Here is a 12,875-nt window from a genome sequence, read left to right on the forward strand (position 1 = left end):
CAAGCAAGCCGGGCTGAAGACGGCTGGAATGCCAGAAACCGGTCCTCGGAAGCTTGTTTCCGGTCCAGGGAAGGCATGGCTTGGCAGTTCGGGCTGGACTGTTCCCATGAGGCACATGGTCAGACTGATTTGCATATAGCCATGTCTGAACTGGGGCGGCAGAGTGGGCTAAAGAACGGTGATGGATCAAACCCAGATCTTTTGAGTGGGTGTGAGTGTTTGATTGGTTCAGATGCTCCGTCCATCACCACCCCCTTTTGTACCACTTTGGCCGCCATAAGTGTGGCAGGGTATGCTCAGACGTGAGTCCCTTGCTCACTTTGCCATTGGATTCAAGCAAGCCGGCATGAAGACGGCTGGAATGCCAGAAACCGGTCCTCGGAAGCTGTTTCCGGTCCAGGGAAGGCATGGCTTGGCAGTTCGGGCTGGACTGTTCCCATGAGGCACAGGGTCAGACTGATTTGCATATAGCCATGTCTGAACTGGGGTGGCAGAGTGGGCTAAAGAACGGTGATGGATCAAACCCAGATCTTTTGACTGGGTGTGAGTGTTTGATTGGTTCAGATGCTCCGTCCATCACCACCCCCTTTTGTACCGCTTTCGCCGCCATAAGTGTGGCAGGGTATGCTCAGACGTGAGTCCCTTGCTCACTTTGCCATTGGATTCAAGCAAGCCGGGCTGAAGAAGGCTGGAATGCCAGAAACCGGTCCTCGGAAGCTTGTTTCCGGTCCAGGAAAAGGCATGGCTTGGCAGTTCGGGCTGGACTGTTCCCATGAGGCACAGGGTCAGACTGATTTGCATATAGCCATGTCTGAACTGGGGTGGCAGAGTGGGCTAAAGAACGGTGATGGATCAAACCCAGATCTTTTGACTGGGTTTGAGTGTTTGATAGGTTCAGATTCTCCGTCCATCACCACCCCATTTTGTACCACCTAGGGGACAATCAGATATGTAGCATGGGAGGCTTCTCTTGTTTTTTTTTATACTTTTGGCGGGAGTCGCGGATCCTACCTAAAAAATGCTTTTTTGGCCCTGGGAGGTCCCTGAGGGACCCCCCAAGAGGCCCAGGTAATAGAGTTTTCCTACCCTCCCCCTTTTCTTTTTTAAACATATTTTGTAGGACACAGCTTCAAGCTGAGTCACAACATGTCTGCCAACACTTCCTGGTTGAAGTGCTGGCAGCCAATCAAATTTCATTAGGATTTTGGGTGCTCAAATATCTATATTTTTTTTAATGAAATATCTCAAAAGCTACAGAACGGATTTATATCAAATCACAAAAAGTGCACTTTCTGGAGAAACATCTACCTTTCTGCCAAATTTGGTGTAGTGCCGTTCAGTGGTTCATGCTGTAGTCATGTTAAAAAAATTGAAATCCCCATAGACATAACATAGGGAAAGCACGTTTTCGGACTCCCATTTTTTCTCATCCCCCACTTGAATGATCACCCCAAAACCTTCAAAACAGCAGCTTAACCAAAAAGGGGACTTTAAAAAAAATTGGGAAGATTAGTCAAGCGGCACCAAAGGTATTGGCAAAACAAAAAAACTTTTTTTCCTATGGAAACTTTGGTCCTAACTATAACTACCTACTGGCAACTGCCAGTAGGTAATATAAATATATATATGTATTTTTTTTACCTTTATGCTTTCACCGGTTGCCATGCCAAACAACATGGGTGCTGCTTCACGTGAGGGTGAGTCACGTTTTAATTCCATATCAGTGGTCCCTTCATGACCACACAAATTGAAGCACACACTTGGAGCTTATATTTTTCTTTTTATTGCCAATATGCTAAAAACACTGGACAGATGCATTTCAGCATGGTGTGCCTTTCTCAATGCCAATGTGGCCATAATTCATTTGACATTTTAAAACAGAAAAAGGGGGCAGGTTATTGATTCATTAGTGCAGTGAAACAAACAAAGGCCAAATCATTAAATAGCACACAATTTCAAGGTGGCAATCTTCGAATGGTAAAAATAGTATACTTTTTATTCACCGATCTCAGTTAAGATGATCATAGTTAATTTGCTATAATTAATACATAATGTGAAGAGATCTAATCTTATATGATTTACAATTGTTAATAAAATCCTGAATACTATATTTATCATAGTGTCTATATATACTGTGTGTGTTTAGCGAGGCCACATAGCATTTTTTCAATCATGCCCTAAATGGGCTAAAGGCTATATGTTCCTATTGATTAGAATGGAATGAGAAAAATCAGTGGTGTCTTGTTTTTTCATGATTTAACCTATATGTACCCATAATACTTCTTCGTGTATCAATCCTCTCAGATTTTTGGTCTGTAACTCAATTATATAGTTCAATTTGAGGACTCTTTGTTTTTTAGCTCTATCACCTCCTCTCTCATCAGATATGTATGATCTTTATTTGTGTGGCCCACATGTGTTTGAGCACTCTTTTTTTTAGCAGGCTATGTAGTGCCTCCCACATTCTGTATCCTGCATGAACAGGAGAGGCAGTCTACTTTAAACTCTGAGTTGCAATTGAGAAGTTTGTTAATTTTTCTCTTGGTTTTTCTCCCCAGAATCTTAAATTCACTGACTTTCTGACTAGTTTGGCATGCTTTGCGCCTCATGCATGTGCAGAATCCTGTAACAGAATACTTTTTTCTCTGTCCTGCTCCCAATTGGCTCTTTACCAAATGATCTTTCAGTGAAGGGCCTCTCTGATAGGTGATGATAGGAGATGATGGGAGGCATGATCCTATTACCATGTCACCCTTGAGACTGCACCAATTTTGGCAAAATGTATGATACACCTCCATTGAATTGACATTTTAATCAGTAATCATTCTTATCTTGTATGCCTCCTGTTTCTCTTTTTCAGTTTTGTCTCTTTCTAGTAATAACTGTTGTCTCTGTATATTTTCTGTTTTATTTACAGCCTCTTGCAGGATCCCCTTTGTATATCCTCTCTCTCTGAATCTATGCAATGACATATCTCTTGCTTTCTTCTATTCCTCTGTTGAGAAATTGTGTTTAATACTCATAAACACTCCATATGGGATACTTCCATTCACACTCTTGGGATGGAAGCTACCTGCATGCAATATGCTATTTCCTGCAGTAGGTTTCATATAAAGGGTGGTATGTAACTTGTTCTTTTCTAAATAGACCATGTGATCTAGGTATGACACTTTAGTATCACTAATGCATTCAGAAAATTGCAGGTTTAGATCATTACAATTCAGTGCTACAATGTATCTTTCAGCCTCACAAAATGTACCTCTCCATATGATGAATAAATCATCGATATAATGGACCTATAGGGCCAAGTTATCATTCCATTTTTAATTATTGCCTGCCCAGGATACATGCTTCTCCCACCAGCCCCTGGATACATTCAAAAAGTTGTTGTTATATACGCAGAATTATATTAGTTACAGCAGCATCGCATTATGTTTGTGATACTTCAGAGCCCTCTCATTCAGCAAAAATCATATGTAAGAATAAATAGAAAGATTGTGAATTTAAAATTCTGGGGAGAAAAACCAAGAGAAAAGTAACAAACTACTCAATTGCCACTCAAAATTTACAGTATACTGCCTTTCCTGTCATGGCGGAAAGCAGTGTTTGGGTAGCAGTACACACCCCCCTACACAAAGAGTGCTCAAAAACATGTGGGTCACACAAATAAAGATCATACATATCCGGTTGCCAGGCACTTCTAACAAAAACATAACAGTAATTGCAATCTGGTAAAGTATTTTTGTTTAGATTAAGTGCCAAAAGATGAGAGAGGAGGTGATAGAACTAAATAACTTAGAGTCCTTGTATCTAAGTACATAATTGAGTTGGAGACCAAACATCTGAGAGGATTGAATAATGAAGAAGAATTAAGGGCACATGTAGGTTAAACTATGGAAAAGTAAGATGATTTTCCTCATTCCATACTAATCAATAAGAACATATAGCCCATTAGCCCATTCAGAGCATGATTGAACAAACTTTATGTGGTCTTGCACAACAAACACAATATGTATAGACACTATGATAAATATAGTATTCAGGATGTTAGTCATAATTGCAAATCATATAGGATTAGATCTCTTCATATTATGTATTAATTAAAGCAAATTAACTATGCTCATTTTAGCTGAGATTGGTAAATTAAAAGTATACTATTTTTACCATTCAAGGATGGCCACCGTGAAATTGTGTATGTTTTAATGATTTGGCCTGTGTTTATTTCACTGCATGAACAAACCAATGAACTGCCCCCTTTTTCTGGTAAAATGTCAAATCACTTATGGCCACACTGACATTGAGGAAGGCGACCGTGCTGAACACACCTGTCCAGTGCTTTTAGCGTGTTGGCAATAAAAAGAAGAAACATATAAGCTCCTAGTGTGCACTTCAATTTGTGTGGTCATGAAGGGACCATGGATATGGAATAGCTTTGGCACCACTTGACGAATCTTGACGAAATTTCTAAACTTATACTTTTATACTTTAGTCAGTTCTGCTGCTGTTTTGAAAGCTTTGGGGTAATCCATCAGGCAGGGAACGAGAAAAAAGAGTGGTCCCATAATGCATTTTCACCTTGCATCGTAAATCCGTGGATCCAGGGCAAAATTAGAAAAAAAAGTGCATCTTTTAAGGGAAGAACCTGGGTGGGCCAAATCCCAGGGTTATGAGGGGTTATTTAACTAAAGGAGGGGGATTATGGGTCAACCTCCTAGGCTTTAGAAAAATCCCAGGGACGGCCACTGCCCTGGGGAAAAGTGTTATAAATTAAAGCAGGTGGGCCTGCGTGCCCCCGGCAGCATGGGGGCAATTAATGTAAAAGGATGCAGAGGCCCTCATGGCCCTCTTTCACACCTGAGACCACCAACTACCTGGGAAAATAACATGGCAATTAATGTAAAATGAGGTGAGGGAGGTGTATGCCCCAGCAGTCCGAGGTACCACCACCTCCCCAGGTCAAACAAATTAAATTGATGTGGGTGACTCACGTGGCTCATCTCCCCGGGGCAATAAATGTAAAATGATGAGAGGGCCCCCGCAGCCCCAGGGACCACCACCACCCGGGGCAAATATTGTAAAAAGACCCCAGGGGACCACCAACTCCCTATGGCAATTAATGTATGATGATGTGAGGGGCTTGCAGGTCACCCGCAGTCCTGGGGACCACCACCTCCCCTGGGAAAACAAGTTACATTGATGTGGGGGGCCTGTGTGCCCCCTGCAGCCCCAGGGAGTACCATCTTCCCAGGGCAAATAAGTTACATTGATGCAGTGCTCCTGCATTGCCCCCCCCAAAGGCCCGGGGACTCCGACCTCCCCAGGGCAATGAATATCAAATGATGCCTTCCAGTCAGCGCAGCCCCTGCAGCCCTGAGGATCACGCCTTCCCCGGGCAAATAATGGGAAAGATATGGGGGATGAAGTCCTGGAGACCACTACCACACTGGAACAGAAATTAATGAATGTAGGGGTCCATAACAGACCCCTGGCGCTGTGGAACAACACTTCCCTGTGGCAACATTGTACCATGGAAGGGCCCACTAATGGCCCTAGGGACTGCCACCCCCCCGGACTGGCTTCTGCTACCACCTGAGGTGCCCAACCTCAGGAGGTAGCTGTTTGCTTTTGCTTCTCCCATGAATCAAAAGTGAACATTACTCTGCTTTTTACAAGCAGGAGCTGTTAAACAGCTTCCGCTTGCAGAAAGCAGAGTTTTCTTCTGTTTCCCTGCATGTAAATATGCATGTAGGGAAACATATGAACATTATGCTCCTGCAAGCAGGGAGCTGCTATTTAAAGCAGCTCCCTACCTGTAGGAGCAATGCCGGCTACCGCAGGAGTCGGGAGCTGGCTGGGGCCATGGGGGTTTGAGTCTCCCCTGCTGTCCCATTGCACACTGGGTGTGATCCAGGGCATTCAGAACACATGGCTGGGCCCTGGGGGATGCACTCCCAAGGGCTAAAGTTGGCCTGTGGAGAGGGCTATGCATCCCCCTCCCTTTATTTTAAAATATAAAACAATTATAGGTTGGGTCCAAGGGGATAGGGTCCCTGGGGCAGAGAGCAGCCCGGGAATGGGCTTGCATGGCCCCCTCCCCTATTAAAATTAAAATGTGTATAGCTTGGGCCCCGGGGAAAGTGACTCAGGGAGAGGAGTGCCATAACCTCCCTCCCATTTCAAAATAATAATTCAGCCCCAGGGGGTGGTGGTCCCAGAGGTCTGGGATGTCCACTTGCCCTCCTTATATTTATTTAATGTAGCCCCTGGGAGATGGTGGTCCCCAGGGTCTGGGGTCCATGAACCTCCCCATATATTTATTTTAGGATGTCTCGGGGAGGTGGTGGTCCTTGGGGCCAGGGGGTGTCCACGTGGCCCTCCAACCCATTTTAATAATGTTACCCTGGGAAGGTGATGGTCCCTGAGCCCATGGGGGCTGCTGTGATGTATTCCTATAGGTTCTGTATCGATCCCCCTATTCCTGACCCTATTCTGGTTAACAAGTTAACTAGCAGCCATCCCATGAGGCAGAAAACCCCCATGATGCAGGAACCGTTATCTGATTAAGCCACACTACAGCACAGGAACGTGTTATCTGATTAGGTCATAACGCTTGCCATCTAATTAGACAAGCGATATTACTCCAGCCCCTGATAAGGCATACAGAGTTCTCAAAACAAATCAAACCTATGACAGACCTGGGAAAAACCCTGCGGCCATTGTTTTGATTTCACCGAGAACTTCAGCAAAAGAATGTGCTAACGACCAGGTCGTATGATATCCTTATTGACGTATCTATGTCCATCCTTACGTCAATCTCGGCACCTTAAAGGTATAAATATTACCGATATTGCCCTATGCAAACACACGCGGTGGTGACGAGATCGGAGCAGCCAGACTTGCCGAAGCCCAGAGCAGAGCAGACCCCGCTGGCGCAGCCCCGCCTTCCTGACGCGCTGAGAACGAGACGCTGCTTTCTCCTGCCGAGAAATCCAGCTCCGGCACTTCCGGGTAGCCCTCGCAGGCAGCCTGGAATATCGAGACCAGAGACGAGAGATACCATCCCTCATTCTTCCTAGACTCCAGGTACAGAACTGAATAACCCCTCACAGAGAATTCTTGAGTCAGTCACTTGGCAAAACAAACTTAACTTAAACTGCTACTTTCTACTCCCGCCCACGTATTAGGCTTAGGTCAGGTACATCTGGGGTAGGCGTAGTTAGAAACACCAGTTGAGTACGATTAGTCAAATGTATATGTGTATGTATCTATTTTATCCATTTTAAACCATCATATGGCTTAGAAACCATATCAATGTTTTTACAGTATTATTTTATACTTCTGCTTTTAATGTATGCACTTTACTTAACCATAAGTATTGCAATATTATCGATCCATTTCTCTTGTATGAGAAAAGAGACTGATCAATAAATAACATCTTTTATTGAACACGCCCGTCTCTTCCTTTTCTCTACAATCTGGTGAGACTAAGAATGCACGTACTGACTGAGTAAAATAAGTCGTCTTTTGTTTTCACACGACTCTAGAGATACACTCTTGATTAGGGGAGAGCAAAGTTGTCATGTTCTATGGTTGTCAGAAACTAAATCCCTTCTTGTCTATCCAGGGAGGTTCAACTCCTCCTTGCCTAGTCGAGAAAGTTTCTAGTGAACTCTGAGCTAGCTGGCAAACCCAAAACTTTAAGTCTAATATCGACAGTAGTAGACCTAGTTAACGTCTGGTCTAGGCCTATACTATTGAAGGTATTTTCCAATGCGCAGAGCCTATTGGGATAATAGGAACTACACTACATGGCGCCCAACGTGTTTGGATGGGCGATAAAACTAACGTTAGACATTTAGAGTAACTCAGTCGTGCTTTTTCACTCAGACCCCTTTTTCCCATAATACTCCAAAGACGTCTGGAGTGGGTGAAAGGTAATATCCGCCAAACCTCGCAGGAGGAAACTCCTATGTATGGTCCTTGGTTTAGTCAACGTTGAAGGATACACTGTTCCAAAATATTGTGCATCTAATCTTTGTTTCCATAAGAACCTGATCTGCAAACAAACAAAATAACCTTCTGGACAGTACAATGTCAGACAATGAAGGAGAAAGAGAGGCAGTTAGAATAGCAACTGAACTTGCAGCAGCTGATAATGCACTGCAAGACGCTGACACGGAGATAATACTCATCGCGGTCAACACAAGAAAATCTATAACTTTAATACTTATAGAAAATGGACTGACACCTAGAGGTGGCACGGTCATATTTGTAATTGAGGCACACGAATATCGGCAGACAGAGGTATTCTATTCATGGATACATTTTCCAGCAGCAAATGCTGTAACAAAGGTCTTCCACTATTACAAAACAGAGGAACCTCCTAATGAGTACACTCCTTTCGAGGAGGTGGAAGTACCACTTAAATTTCAAGAGCATCTGCTCTTATTTAATGGCGCCCTAAAACATAATAATCACATCACCAGGCTCGGTCCATTAGGTAGACCAGGAGCAACGTGGCCGGTTCTAGCCGGATACACACCACATCCAGACATCGATGGGATGTCTGCAGCAAACCTTTTAATACAACTAAAACAATTAATAAAAATACATAGACAATTAGTCCAATATGTAATGCGGACTTCAACAATCCAACCAGCAATTAAAATTCCACAGCTGACCCCTGATCAGGGGAACACAAATAAAATTACACCACAGAACATACAGTCCTGCCTAGGTAAAGTACCAGCTAAACGGGAACAAATACCATTCTGGTTAGCACAAAAAATCACCCAAATAGAGGCGGTGTTTCCAGACACCACCCCGTTAGAAAAACACAGGATTCTGACTATCTGTCTTCCAATGGGAATCGCACCACACGTGGAGGACTGTGACACTTGGGGTACAGTCTTTGCTTCCATCTACACAAAAACGCACGGTGTTCCATCCATTTCGGTAATACCAGATGTGCTAAAACAAATTCAAGACGAATACGGTCCAGAACCCGCTTTAACTCTTGGTATGAAATTACTGAAAGACTTCAAGCAGGTCTCGGCTATATTATTAGCCAACATAAAGGGAGAAGCAGCAAACGTGGCGATCCGCCAGAGGTTAAAGGAGACAGATATAGCAGACCAACCAGCTGAAATTGCCAGAATTATAGAAAAATCCTATGAGGAACTAGGTAGAGATAGTTTAGGTGGAATACCAGTAAAACCACAACTGATTGAAAGTCCTGAAAAAATATTTTTTAATAATAATACAACATCACAAAAAAAGAGCTGGGATGGAAACAAACAATCCAATCCTAAAGAAAAGAAATTCCAGTCCAGAGGAAGGTCTCCTCAGCGGAGAGAAAAATCTCCGAACCAGAGACACAGGTCACCCCAAAGTGACCCCTCTGGGAAAAGATATAACCTTAGGAATAGGGATAATATAAAGAAGCCTGATAGATATCAAGACATTGATACACGTCCCTCTCAATCTTTTCAGACTTCCTCGCAGAAATCGGAAAGAAGAGGACGATCAGAACAAAGAGAAGAGCACGCCAAGTCCAAAGACAAGGAATCTGCTCATCTAAAAAAGAAACTACAATTTCCAAAAAAGAGGGTAGCCAGTATCAAGGTAGTAAACAATGCCGAGAATACTGAGGACACAACTGAAAAACGGAGAATGGGCTCAGACAATGCTAGACAGCGCAGCAGAAGTGAGCATAGCTCGCAAAGTCCTTATGAATCTTCTGGAGACAGTGGACACGAATGAATATCTTTAAGTGGAAACTGCAGACACCAGAGTTAGCAAACCTCACAAAATATATGAAATAACTTTACGTATAGAAGGGGATAAGACTAGAAAAATAAGGGGACTATTTTGGGATAATCTCTCCAAGGGCTATGACATCCTTCTAGCTGAAAAAGACTGGCCACCAGAGTTTGTCAGGGAGTGCCCTCATGGCGAAGAAATAATTATGCCTGCCTTCTCAAATCATATCCCAATTCATAAAAAATACACACTTGCCAGAAAGTGGGCAGTAGCTCAAGCTCCTGCTTTATATAAAAATCATGTAGGATGGGATGAGGACTCTCCTCCTCACAAAATCCAGTTAAAATCACAACCTACTGCACAAAGACAGTACCCAATTAAGCAAGAAGCTAAAAAACAGGTAAAAGAAATCCTAGATCAATTAGAATACCAGGGGGTGATTAAAACTTGCACCTCACAAATGAACAACCCTTTGTTTCCGGTCTCCAAACCAGACAATTCATATCGTCTAGTTTTGGATTACCGACACCTTAACTCATGTTGCAAAACTTTTGCAGTGCAAAACTCGCATAGTGCTGCACTAATGAATAACATAGTGCGCAAAAAATACAAAACAACATTAGACATCTCTAATGGATTCTTTTGTCAAAACATAGCACCAGAGAGCAGATATTTGTCTGCGTTCTCAATAAATGGCACTCAAAAACAATTCTGTCGGTTAGCCCAGGGGTACAAGAATAGCCCAGGGGTATTCTCAGCGAGAGTAACAGAGTTACTACAAACATATGATGACGAAGCATTATCTTATGTCGATGACATATACCTAACAGATGATGACTTGGATAATCACTTGAAGAGAGTGAACACCATAATACTTGGGTTCGCAGCAGAGGGTTACAAATTCAACTTTAAAAAATCTAGAATTGCCCATCTAACAGTCCTGTTCTTAGGATACGAATTATCAAGTGAAGGCAAAAGCCTGGCTGACAATTTCCTAGAGAAATGTGCCGTACTCCAAGCACCTAGAACACTAAAAAACCTACAGTCAATTCTAGGCTTCCTAAATTTCGGAAGAACATACATTGCAAATTACGCAGAAAGGGTCAAACCCCTTTATGATCTAATAAAACCAGATTTTAAAAGAACCAATTGGACTCAAATACACACAGAAATTTTGAGATCCTTACAAACAGACATGTTAATTAAAACAAAATTAGAAACACGTGATAACACACGCAATCTTGTGATTCGAGTCATCCCAGGAAGATGCGGATTCACATACCTGACCTCTAATGAGGGAGAAAAGGTACCAATTGCATTCAAATCACACTTGTACACTAAGGCTGAAATGAAATTTAGCCCAACGGAAAAAATTCTTACTGCAACACAGACAGCTATAGCAAAAGAACGAGCCCTGGCACAAGGTAAACGAATAATAATCGTGACACCAATACCAGCCCTAGAGGCTGTAACAAAAGCAAGCATTCCAAATGCTAAAGCGCTCCATCCGAGATGGATACAATGGGCTGATTCTCTTGCTGCAACAGACGTGGCATACGAATTTGATCCTAACTTAAAAACACAAGAATTTCTCCAATATGAATTTGAATGTCCTCCGCCGACCGAAATTCTGCCTCTAGAACAATATGGCTGTATAATATATACAGACGGATCAGCACAACCCGCAGTAGGGGGTAAACAAGCTTACAGTGCTGCGTGCGCGATTGTTAAAGGTCGCTGGCACGAAGGAAAATTCAAACCAGCTATCACTAAGACACAATCTCTAGGAGATTGTACAGCTCAGCGAGCTGAACTACTGGCGTTTAAGATGGCGCTTGAAAATACCGATCGAGAATTCCCCACACTCATAGTGTGCGATTCGTATTACTGCGTTCAGTCTTACAATGAATACTTGCAGATCTGGCTTCAGAATGGCTTTAAGAATGCAAAAGGAGGCACAATCAAGCATAAGATGCTCTGGGAACAAGTAGTTCTATTACAAAAAGAACTACCAAAGACTCACGTGATACATACGCTGAGTCATCAACGTGATGGCGTTCACGTTGCAGGGAATTCATTGGCTGATGAGGCCGCGAAGGCAGCTGTGCAAACGGCTTCCGTAGCTGCCATCACACGGTCAAAAACAAAAATAGACAGCGAAATATTACAGGCTGTCAGCGCTACAGAAAAGGATTCGATAGAAACACTCCCGAAAGGCTTTCCAGTAAAATACTCATACATAACTGATGCAAACAATGTTCCTTTTGCTCGAATCCCTGGAGTGGGGGATAGGGCAATTCCAAACATGGAACATAGGTTAGGACTGATAATAGCGGCACACGAAGGGCTTGCTTCTATACATGCTGGCGTCTCAGCCACAGTATCATTATTAAAACAGAGATACTGGTGGCCACAAATGAGAAGACAAACAAGGAACTATGTTTTAGAATGTGAAATATGTCAAAGAATGAAAGTATCAAAGGTGAGACGTCCAGCGCAGACGCCCCTTCTAATCTCGGATAAACCATTAGCCTGTGTTTACCTAGACCACTGTGGTCCCTTACAAAGGGATGGTAACTATAAATATATCTTGGTTGCAGTGGACTCATGCACGAGATTCATATGGATGTGGCCCCAGCGAACGGCTGACGCCAGAACTGTTATAAAAGATTTGCGAGTCTTTATCGGCACATACGCAATTGGCATGCTGCATTCGGACCATGGTCCTGCTTTTAGCTCTAGAGCTTATAAGGAGGCCATGGTCAGCATGGGCGTTACATTGCGGTACTCTTGTCCATTTCACCCTGAGGGGAACGGAATTGTTGAAAGAAAAAACCGTGACATAAAGCAATCTATAACGGCAAAGGTATTAGGTTCGGGAGCTGGGTGGGTCAAACATCTAATAAGTGTCCAACGTAGTCTAAATAACCTGCCAAGAAATTCTCTGAAGGGATTCAGTCCGTACAAATTATTATTTGGAACTAGGATGTTAGTCTTAGACCTCGACAGTCAGACTTCAGTGGTGAAGGAAAAATGCTTTGATATCAAAGATCGTTTGGCTATTTTGCAGGACTTAAACGAAACAAGAAAAGACCTGAGCAACATAAAGTTGA

This window comes from Lissotriton helveticus, chromosome 1_1, assembly GCF_964261635.1.
Source record: "Lissotriton helveticus chromosome 1_1, aLisHel1.1, whole genome shotgun sequence".
NCBI lineage: Eukaryota > Metazoa > Chordata > Amphibia > Caudata > Salamandridae > Lissotriton > Lissotriton helveticus.